Source organism: Papaver somniferum, unplaced genomic scaffold (assembly GCF_003573695.1).
Source record: "Papaver somniferum cultivar HN1 unplaced genomic scaffold, ASM357369v1 unplaced-scaffold_114, whole genome shotgun sequence".
In the NCBI taxonomy this organism is placed as follows: Eukaryota; Viridiplantae; Streptophyta; class Magnoliopsida; order Ranunculales; family Papaveraceae; genus Papaver; species Papaver somniferum.
Genome location: NW_020620381.1, coordinates 4,044,096 through 4,056,708, shown reverse-complemented (window position 1 = coordinate 4,056,708; position 12,613 = coordinate 4,044,096).

Below are 12,613 nucleotides of genomic sequence, written 5' to 3'. Positions count from 1 at the left end.
GATTTCACAGCATTTCATCGCACAGCTTTTGGTGCCTGCCAGACAATTGGTCAATATGAGATTGACAAACTCGATGCCTGGTTATGTTTAGATCTCTAAGATGGATACAAACTTAAAACAGATATTAGATAATCAATGTCACCTGGTTGCAAAGTTTAAGAAGTGGCCCTATCTCTTTCTTTGAAAGATCTCGAGTACAGCTGGATACCTGACTTCTTACCTTTGATTGTACCTTGGACAACTAAAGGTAATAAACAAACTCTTTTTGCATCTGAAATGCCCAACACGGATTAGAACCCTTCCTGCACCTTTCCGTGTCGCATATCCTGCAACAAACATAAGTCGTTGTAAAACGAAATCATCAATCTACTCAATACATCATCAAACAGTTACATTATTCTCAGTAAGGGAAACCGAAACAAATATCGACACATTCACAGTGGCAACAATCAGTTCTGCATGAAGAAACCAGTTTGTTTTGTTGACCTACTTAAATGCATAGTATCTTAACAGTCAACACTTCCCTAATAGATCTACATCTGTGTCACTTATTGAACCAAGGAAGGCAAGAAAACACCAGACAATTTGTTCTAGTAGCAATAATTGACAATACAAAAGCCTTAGCATAAAAAGTGTACATAAAGCCTTAGCATCTGATAGATTGTTAACTATTTTATTATGCACATTTTTGATGCAGGAATACTCGTTGCCTCACAACAACATTACTAATCAGACTTTTATCAACTGTGCATAAGAGTAAACCAACTGTGCATAAGAGTAACAAATAAGACTTTTATCCACCATGTTCTGCATGTCCTATCAAGTTATCCAAAGAGGAAAAACTGTTTAAAAAGCATGTAAAGAAATGACCCATGTACACCTAAATAAAAGAACAAAAACCATTTATGCCATAACAGAGATTGAGTGGACAGAATTCCTATAATTTCTTTTATTGCTAAACAGGACAGAATTCACAGGCACATACAACCAACAACAAGCATGAAACTTCCTCCTATCCAAAGAGCAGAAGCAGAAAAACAAAATAATGCAGGTAAATACTACCTTGTTCTTCAATTTGTGTTTTCTTCCGCTGGTGAGTTCTCCAATAGTTCTTTATCTCATTATCAGTTCTTTCAGGCATCTTACGAGCTATTTTCGACCATCTAAACACGAACATTATTACTACTTGTTTTTATGTTAAAAGGAAATGGAATATAAAAATAGACCCTCTTCTCTTACTTGTTTCCCAAGTGATGTTGAAGTTGGAGAATTATGCACTCTTCCTCTGCATTCATTTCATCGGTTCGCAACTAGTTCATCCATCTCAATCGGCAACTCTTAACACTCCTCCTAAGTCCTGCAAGAAATCCAAAAACATGGTTCAATCCTTATTACTTAAGTATGCACGTACCGGACTTCTTTTTTTCTTGTCTATTATTGAAACCTCCAACCTTCAGTTCTGGAGGCTCGAAAATAACTTGAATCCATTTTTCATCCAATACATTCAGTGCACATGTATCACGTAATATGTAAAGAGAATTTTAAAGACCAATCTCATAATGAGCATAGGATAAATTTTATTTTTAACGCAAGCAGGAGCTTCAACTACTTGAATCATCTGTTTTGTTTAAAAAAACGCCCTAATGCAACGCGGTAGCCACCTCCAGGAGATGTAGGCACAGAACAATAAAGCACATCCCACTCTGAAAACCAAATTTGGTATGCGCCATATGTTAACAACCCAACCAGTAATCCAACGAAACATCAAATGCATATAAACTAAGTTCAACGATGAATGCAAAATGGTAGTGAGTATGGACTTACCTCCAAATATAAGTGGGTATTTAACAGGCTCGTAAACACAGTACTTTTGTAATTTCTGAGCCACTTCAGCTGCATCTTTATGCCCTTCTTTTAGTTAGCGAAACTCCTCGATCAGTTCCAGTCACCTAATTAAACAATGTTCTATTATTGCTATTATTGCTGAACAAGACAGAATTCACAGGCACATGCCGCACATACAACCAACAACAAGCAGGAAACTTCCTATCCAAAGAGCAGAAGCAGAACAAAGCTAAATAATTCATGCATTTAACAATTAATGTGAAGCAGCAAGTCTAAAAATGGCATAGGAAAAAACACAGTGCATTCCCAACATGGATTGACTCATATATGCTAAAAGGGGAAACCAAAGCTTGTGTTAGTAGTCAGATGACACTACATGTTAATTAATTCTAAGAGAAACATGTCTCTCTTGTGTTGGTAGTCAGACAGTAATTCCTAATTCATCACACTCAAAACTGAAATCACAATACTAATAATTCAATCAACTAAACAATCAATAAGAATGAGATCAGATAGATACACATTACAATAGAGAGAATTCGATCAGTAACCCAAATCGGCAAAAGATATAACTAATCTGTAACAAAATTGATCGAGAGAAGTTTGGAAATGGAGAGAGGCTTACTTGATTTAATTTTGAATCCAAAAACGTCAAAGACAAAATCGAGCAAATTAATCAAACAGCAAACCTGAAAAATTCAAAGGGAATCAACAAATATACTGCGATTTTACCAAAAGCAACCTTAAATTCTTCGTTTCAAACATCAAACCAGAAAAAATTCACGAAGCTGAGAAAGAGATTCTTACCCTAAGTTTCCATGATTCGATTTCTTAGTGGAGATGGAGAATAAAGTGAAGATTTCACAGAGATGGTATCGATTCCTGAGGATTTCGTGAAGATGGATGATGGCTGTCTTCAGCTGAGACTTCGTGGAAATTTAATTTTAGGGTTTTCAGGAAAAAATAAAAACAGAAAAATGTTTCTGATCGGGAGAAGAATAAGAAGAAACTGAAAACTATTTAACTATACTCTGGGGCGTAAAATAATTAAATTACCAACGGTATAATCTATTTAATTGGGACGGTTGACACGAATTCGTCCCTACTAGTGGACCAATAGTGACGGTCAGACATGAGTCGTCCCTGCTAAAGAAATAACTGGGATGGTTTATGCCACACCATCCCAAATACACATCACTAGGGGCGGCTAGAATGGGCTGTCCCAACAACTACCTACTAGGGACGTTTTTCTTGGAAGTGGCCGTCCCTAGAAGCCTTCTTTTTTGTAGTGAAAACAGTAAACCTAGACGCCCTTCAATGGATGCTACGGCGGCCGCCCGAAGCCTCTAACCACAGACACCATTTTCACCTCCTTCAAGCAATAATACATAGCCATACATTAGATTCGGAATCCATTTTCCGATTGGAACTGGTTGCATCGCAACCCCCACAAGATCAAAAGCCACCGCCGTTTTTCCACAATCCCCCACCGCCATTATCATGGACCAGTCGACCACCACCCCGACACCCAAAGGAATCACCCTGGTCAAAAAGAATCTGACCTTGTAGTCGTTAAAAAGAAGAGGCGGAAGATATGGCAATGATTTTATTGGATAAGATAAAGAAAATAGCAATTAAACTTTCAGATCTGGAACACCCAGGAAAAAAAAAGATTGGTTTGAATGGTGAGGCAGAAAAAGAAAGAGTATGGAGAAAAACCCTATAGATAAATCATAGTTACCCTCTGCAGCCCATTTGGCATCCCTGCAAACTTGCTGTTAATGGCTTCTTGACGGAAAAAAATTTGTAACTAAAAGATTAGCTAACAATAGACACCCTTTGAACACCTTATTGATGGCACAAGACCCCCAAAATAGAAAGAGAACAAGAGACCTGCTCGGATCTAGTCCACTAAGGAGCTCAATGATTTGTTAACGCATAAGCAGCATTTCATGCATAGTCAACCATTGAGGAAGCAGAGTACCATGAATGGAGACGGAGCGGGGCGAAACCCCGAGTACACCAAATCAAAAATGTGTCGTTATGAGAGGGGGCGAATCCCCACACACACCAAATAAAAAATGAATTTCCACGGTGTGGGGTGAAGCCCACACACATCAAATCAAAGACATGGTTAAAGGGAAAAAAATGTCCGGTGTGTAGCACGGGCACAAATCTAGTATCCCCTATATGAGTATGTTTTAAAAGTGGAGATTGTATTTAATTGAAAGGTTGATCGTATTTAGTCACAACCCTAAGTTAAAGGTTGAAACCACGGACAAAGAATAAGTAATAAGAAGAAACTTGGGGGAGATTCAAGAATTGGACGTGGGAACAACTCACATAGTGTTCTTGTTCAACTTTCAAACTTACTGATCTACGTGAGCTTGATTTATAGATTATCTCTGATGGTTTGAAGAGATCCAAGAGTAACGTGCTAAACGGTTTACAGTGAAAGCGATAAATTATTTACGGCAAAAAATACCAACCAATCAACCATTAATTTTTACGCAATCTTTGGTCAAAGCGGCCTCTTGAACCACAATTCGAGTCAATGGAAAAAAAACCATGCTTTTTGGAGTTTGTTTCAATCTTGGAATAACCACTGGGCGACTATTTAACCAAACAGGACAATAGGAGATTTTGATGAAATGGCGTTGTTTGAAAATCTGGCTTAAATAACTAATCCTTCCGTTCATTTTAAATGATTTTTTAGGATTATTTTTTTGTTCCACAATACCCGAAGATTTTCATATTTTTCCACAAAACTTCCAATAACATCTTAACATTTTGTTTTGGAACTATAATTTTATTTTTAAGTGCCCTAATAGCAATTAACGTCTGAAGACTTTTTTTAAGGGTATAGATGGAAAATTTTCATATCTCTCTCCATTTCTTAATCCGCGTGAAAACTCCAAAAACATCATCTAAAGTTGAACGAAGGGAATATATGTTTTTAAACCTTTTCAAATGTATTTTGAAAATTGAGTTTTCCATCTAAGTTGAACACTATGTTTTACTTTTCTAAGTTTTACTTATTTATCATTTATTTATTGTCAAGTTAACCTTTTATATCATTTTCCAAGTTTATCGAGTTTGATTGAGGATAATTTGATCGTGTTTAGGTTCGTTAGATCACTCACCATAAGGCATTAATCATTTTTAAATGATTTTGGATTTTTGGTTGGGGGAGAATGGAGCTTTCGAAACACTTTTCAGGTTCGTCGAGCCAGTTTCAGTATCTTTACACCAGTTTCAAGTTCATCCAATTGCATTTAAGATCGTTATAACAATTTCAGGATCGCCCACCGCCAAGGAGGTGTGGTTGAACGGATATGTGCAGAAAAATCTGGATTAGACAATTGATAAAAATCTGCACACAAAGAAAAATCTCATCTCCAGAATAATTGTGTCTCCTGCGAACCATCTTTACTTTCTTTTATAGCATCTAGATCATGGTGGAAGATGTCTAACAACAAAACACAAACGAAAATTTGGGAAGAAAATTGGAGTTTACAAAATCATCTAAATTAATTAGCAGTTGCTCATATCAATCCGACGTCCTAACACACCGACCACCAACCGCATCCTTTAATTTATTTGGACAATCAAACCCCAGATTTATAATTCCAGTTTGAACAAAAACTTAAATTTTTCCATTTTAATTTACCAATCAAAATAAACAAATCTTCCAATATCAAGAACACTCCAAATTGTCAATCACAAGAATATGAATTTTCAAACCATCACTGTCCTCAACCTTATTTAATATGAAATCAGGAATATTTCTTGTTCCTTGAAGAAAAAAAAAATGTTTGAAAATCAATCGACTTGATGTGAAATCGGAGAAAAATATTTGTCTGATTAAGAATGAGACTCTGTTTTTGTTTCTCTCTTTTCTAAGTGACATCATCTTACCAATTAAGCAACGTCGTCGTTGGCATGTGCCTCTGACTAGTGATATTGTCGGGTGTAATTTGGTAACCATTGTAGGAGTAAAATATCGCATACTTAGTTTATATGAGAAATGATCTCTCAAAAGGAAGAGAACGTTATTGCACACACCATATCTGAGATGACGAGTATGATGATGTCATTCAGTCACGGGTAAAGCATGAAGGGATATGCGGTACTAGAGAGCACGTGCGATAATGACGCACGTCTGATCCGAAAAAATGGGCTTTATTAGCTGTCCTCCATTATGTAATTTCCTATATAAAGGACCAACCATCCTTGTACCGAGAGAAGGATCTTTTTGGTAGTTGAAGTTAGATATTCAAAGTTATTTGCTTCCCAAGTTAGGGTTTTATGTCATCTCTTTGTACTGCTTTCCAAGCTTCATAAAATTCTTCAAGTGTTTTTTTTATGATTTCATAGTTAGATTTATATATTACTAGTAGGGTGTGGTTGTGGGATTTCCTGCAACTACATTTTGGCGCTAGAAATCAGTCCAAGAGAGGGGATTACATCTGCTTGTGAGAGTTTTTAAGTGATCTCACCCTAGTTCGCACACATGCAAGAGGCAAAATATAAGACCTAACACACTTCATAATTGGGGAAAACCTAGTAATGCATGGCTCGGATGAAAGCTACACCGACCCTGGAACCTGAGTCATGGAGATTTGGGGCGAAACAAAAGCATATCCGGTAGAGACTCCTTAGTTTAAAGACTAAGGTAGTAAGATCTCTATTAAGGAGTGTAGAAACTCGATCAGGGCGCCGCGGTACGCGTTTGAGACAAGAGTGTCGAAGGCGTCTGGAGCGTACCTCGCCGCTCTTGGAAAGTCCTGACTATGATACACTCGGTCATCAAGAAACCCCACTTAGGGTGCGGTCTTGCAAGAGGCCGCGAAAACAACTGGTTATTGCATCACTGGATGGGAAGAGCTCACCTTAACCCGGTAGGGGTACGCTTCCTTGAAGGGGAAACCAGGGGGAATCTAAGGACGACACCCTCCATTAGGGAGCTGAATTGTGTCAAAAGACGTCGATATCATGGGACTATGACTCAAAAGAGAGTATAAACCTGTCATATTTCCGAATGAAAATATCCTGCAGAGGCAAAAATCCGAAAGATGATAAGGCGAAATCAATGAGTCATTCCGTGAAAACGTAAAGACTTCCTGCGATTTCGTCGCATCACCAAATAAAATACCCTGGTAAATAATAATACCTATTGACAGGGGAGGATGATTAAGACCTCTACTTAGAGAGGCTCAATAAGACCTCATGAAAAACATAAAAGACCGCACTAACATTATTTTGCAGGTTACAATAAGAATGCTCAGAAACCAAGAAGATACAAAGCTATAATAAAGAACAAAAAATGTAAGAATAAATACTTCTTTGCGAAAGTCTTCGGAAAGCCCATTAAGGTATTGTATAGTATTCAAGATTTTAATAACGCGATAAATAACTCATGCTTATAAAAGCTAAAAACATTGCACCTATATATAACAAAATGAAAACTCACATATGCATCCATAAGCCAATCATACTAAGGAGGAATAACATAGGCAGAATAGAAATATAAACACAATAAAAGCATATTACTCACCTTAACATGATAGTCTTATATAAATATAATAGAAGCATGATTATTTACCTGAATGTGATAGACTCATACACATACATTATTTTTTGAATTAATTCTAAGTATTAGAAGAAAACGTGTTTTTCCTCTAGTTGTTGGTTAAATGAAGAATAAAGACGCGAGGAGGAAGAATGAAAAAAGATCTTCATTAAAAGATAAAAGAGTATCCTGTGTACAAGAAGGCATGATACAAAGAGCAAAGATGTATTAATGAAATATAAGGAAAACCATCAATGGGAGTGGCTATTCCTCCCCAACATCTTTTTCATTGTCTTTGTCAGTTCCGGAATCTGACTTTCATCATCAGTTTCTTCATATTCTGCTTCACTGTCAGAAATATCAGGATTATCTTCGTTATTAGAAACAATGGCAAAGTCGTAGTTCGGCATATGAACACCATGATTGGTACAGAGTTCTTCCACTTCTTCTTTAACATTTTTGTCGCGCATGCGAACAACATCTTTAGTCAAGTTGGCAACGGTGATCCTAAGCTTATTCTTGAGCCTGCGGTATTTGGAGGCACGAGCGATGTATTTCGCATCCAATCTCTCAATCTCTGCGGCAGACTTCGCCTTTAGGCTCTCAAGGTCCTCAAGAAGTTTCTTTTCCTTCTTAAGATACTCTTTTTCAGCATCTACGAAGATGAATAGGAAAGTTAAAGCCGCATGCAAATAAAATCTAGAAGACAAAAACAAGATTGTTGACACTATTAAGGATTACGAGAAACCTTCTTTCTCAGAAATGATAGTTCTAACCAACTCTTCATGATCAGACCTTAGACTAACACTTGTACCTAAATCAGACCTAGACCTAATAATGACTGTTGCGGCCCATTCAAACTCATCGTTATTCTCTATCGGAAAACGATAGCGAATTATATTCTTGCGAGAAAAAAGAGTATTCTTTTCACTTATGGCTTGGTCCCTCTACATATGAATCTTAAGTTGAGCTTCGTGAAATTCCTTCAAAGCTTTCGCACCATTAGCGATTGCCTGATCTTTCTCAGTGATCAACTTATTCTTTTTCACCTCCAAAATCCTAATATTCTCTTTATCCTCGCCAGCGCGACGTTAAAAAGTATTACTGGAAGATATCATTGATCTATGTTCACAAATAAGGGCCTCATATTTCAACCTCAACTCTTCAAAGTTAAGGTTCTCTAAATCACGGATGGGGAAATTATCAATAAAAGCGTTAAGACACTCTAGCAAAGCCTCATTGTCATCAGGAAGACTAGACGCCTCATCGGTAAAATTATAAACATCTGCAAGTATAAGTAGTTCGAAAACATATGAGAGTATAGCGAAAGCAATGAGGTATGATAGAGAGAAAAGAGACGCACCTATTAAATGTTGGTTCCTCTGGCGAAGTTCAGCTGCTTCTTGCGTCTTACACGACAGCTCTCCTTTAACCTCCTGACATTCAGTTTCTAAAGTGCAAATCTTTCTACGCAAATCAGTGGAAACCACATGAGAAACCCGCGTGTTCTGTAACAACATAAAGTAAGAGAAGAAAAAATGATTGGAGTGTAAAGAAGAACTACAAACCGTAACAAATTCAAATTCACAGAAGGAAAACTCACCAAGGATCAAAGTGCAAATTGGAATTCGAGAGTTAAGGCTGAGGCAGACCCTCGCAGAGATTCATGACTTAAGGAGGGAGCATCGCATATGGTAGAAATCACCTTGCACGTGTGGGTTAAATCCTCATCATTGATAGCGGAAAATGAATCTCTGAAGATGCTAGATAATTGATCCATGGAAGAAGGAAAAGTAGGGTTTTCAGGAGAAACTAACTCATCATACCGAGAGAAAGTATTCAAAGGTGTAGGAGAAGAAGTTGGAGAAGAAATCTTTCTTTTCTTGTTAGGGTTCCTTCTCTTGTCACCTTTATTCGCAGAGGATTTGTAAGCCAGCGTCTTCGCCTTACCCTTCACTTCCACAAGAACAATATTATTTGATAAGGGGGAATCTCTCTCACCAGAACCATCAACATCTTCAGCTTCAACCTTCGCACACAGATAAAGATAAGAAATAGAGGCAACAATATTGTTAAAATTCAAGAGAAAGTTTTTGTTACTTCATCACATAACGCTTCCAATGTGCTCTGTTACCCAAAAGATTTTAGGTCCTTCTTCAACTTGGTAATCTGAAATCAAGAAAATTAGCAAAGCAAGGGAAGAAGTGAATAAAGACGAATAAACAAGCGAAGTTCAGAATAACAAACCACAACATCTATCTCAGGCCATCTGAATTCCCAGGGATTGTAGGCAAGAAAATCCCCATATGAAGAGGATTGATTGACTTATCAGCATTGAAACCAGTTATATAAGGACCTTCTAGGATGACAGGATAAATGTCCCAGTGATTTTCATTTGATTTGCGTGCGGTGTTATTAGTTTTATCATGGAAGTCAACATCTCGCATGATTCTCTTATCATCTGCAATGTCGTCCTTCCGTCCCAAGCGAATACCCAACGAGATGATTCACTTTTCATAATAATAATATCTTAATGCTTGAAGAAATTATCAACTGTATACTCTGCGGGATTAATTTCTACATCCGCACACTCCTTATTTCTTAATTCTTTAGGATAAAGAGATTTTAACCCGGCCGCACGGGTAGAATATTCCAACATAATCCTGATGGAATCGCCGCTCAGCTGATATATAGCGTGTCAGAATTTCTCATGAGATAAAAGTTCGTAAAATAAAGGAATTCGCGGATTGAAGAGAGGGATAGGAAGGCCAACGAGAAGTTATCGCATGAGATGATGATTTTATGATTCCTCCATTGATCGATCACAAACCATCTAGGGTTAAACGTATAAGTAGGTCCTGATGCAGGGGGAACAGGTAGTGTAAAACCATTTTCCTTGAATTTCACTTGCAGTCTCTCAAAGTCCTGGGTTATTTTCCATCCTGCTTTGTGTCCCATCTTAAGAATGATAATATGAGCGAAGAGAAGAGTAAAAAGAAGAAGATGATCAAGATAATCAGAACAATCACGATGATCAAGATAATGAGATAAAGACGATGAGTGAGATAGGAGGAATAAAGATGAGGATCACAATGCAGCAACGGATAGAACAGTGAAAGAAGTAAAGTATGATAGGAAGAGAATGTAAAGAGAAGAATCAATGATTAGTAAGAAATAAAAATTGCAGAGGTTGGGGAATAAAGAAAGAGTAAAAAAGGAAGAATGAAAATTGTATAAGGGTATATAAAGGATTCTCTTTCCTTCACTCGAGATTCTTTTTTACGAATGCTTTAATGGGTGAGAGGATACGAAGAGACGGTTGTCAAGATCAACAGCGACGTGTCGAAGAATAATCCAGGGAAAGCAACACGTGGAATAATCATGACCCAGATCCCGGATTATTGTCAGTTAAGAAATATGAAAAGGTGAGAGGGTGTCGTAAGTGATATGAGAAGGTGCGAGAAAATGAGTAACTCAAGTTTCTCTCATCAATCTAAATTTCACACAGATCGCCAAGAGAAGAGGCAAAATGTAGGGGTAAAATATCACATACTTAGTTTTTATGCGAAATGATCTCTCAAAAGGAAGCGAATGTTATCGCACACAACATATTTGAGATGACGAGTCTGATGACTTCACTTAGTCACGAGTAAAGTATGAAGGGCTATGTGGGACTAGAGAGCACGTGTGAGAAGAGACGCTGTAAACGTGCGATAATGACGCACGTCGGATCCGGGAAAAAAAGGCTTTATTATGTGTCCTCCATTATGTAATTTCCTATATAAAGGACCAACTACCCTTGTACTGAGAGAGAGATTTTTTTGGTAGTTCGAATTAGATATTTAAGAGAGAAAGTTATTTGCTTCCCAAGTTAGGGGTTTATGCCATCTTTTTGTATTGCTTTCCAAGCTTAATAAAATTCTTCAAGTGTTCTTTTTCATGATTTCATAGTTAGATTTATATATCACTAGTAGGGTGTGGTTGTGGAATTTCCTGCAACTACCACCATGACCAATGCGCTTACATTCTCCAATTTAATTCGATTTATACCGTGCAATTTTAATTGACAAATATTGGTATAGGTGTCCGAAATGTCGAAATGTCCGAAATTCAACGTTTTCACAAGGATATCGAAAAATAAGTCAGACCAATTCCCCAATGTTTGTAACTATTAATCCCACCAGGATTCCCACTACATAAATCAAAAATCATGGAAATGATGAAGCCTCAACTAGAGCCATACGTCATAAATCAATGAAATCAAGATAAAAAGCAATAGTTCAATGAAAAAGTCAAGAACTATTGCGTCCATTAAAACTTAAAGATAAAAATAATTGTCAGAGGATATATTTTTTCAAAGAATGATCATCTGAACATGCGAATTCATCGTAACACTGACCACGTGCCATCTGATATCGAAGTCCCAACCAACAAGGTGAACAAAAACAAAAAATAAACCGAAATGAAAATGAAATTGAAGATAAATTAACTAAGTTGGTGCTGCAGGCCGGCCCTCGATCAATTATCTGCCTATATACAGTTAGGAAGCATACACGTCGATACAAATCAAATTACAATATATAGCTGAACCTCGGCCTGTATATAATAGATTAAAGAATCACAACCATTTACACTTTTATAGCCCCTAAACTATTTTTTTGTCAATATGGCAAATGCACTGATCATCAGAAATGCAATCCTGAAGCACCATTCTTCCTCTTCAACACCATCTAGGATCCACGATCAATCTGTTAATATCCCTTCTTATGAAATAATCCCACTCACGATCTTTGATAAAGCTAGTCATGATGGTCACATAGGTGTGTATCTTGTATTTAAACCACCTATGCCATCAAATGAAGTTCTCAAAGAAGCACTCTCAAAAGTTCTTGTTCATTACCCACACTTGTCTGGAAGGATCATAACTGATAATCTAGGCCAAAAATGTATCATTCTAAATAAGTAGGTGTTCGCATAATTGAAACTTGCATCCCCACCACGGTGGCCGAGCAACTCCTATTTGATACGTCAAAAGATGATAGTCATCTCTATCCATCCGTTGAAGGAGTTGAAGAGTTATGTCAAGTTCAACTGAATCGTTATGCGTGTGGTGGTCTAGTTTTAGGCTTCACTTGTCATCACCGCGTTGCTGATGGCCATTCCATTTTAGGTTCTTTCATTTTTTCATGGTCAAGA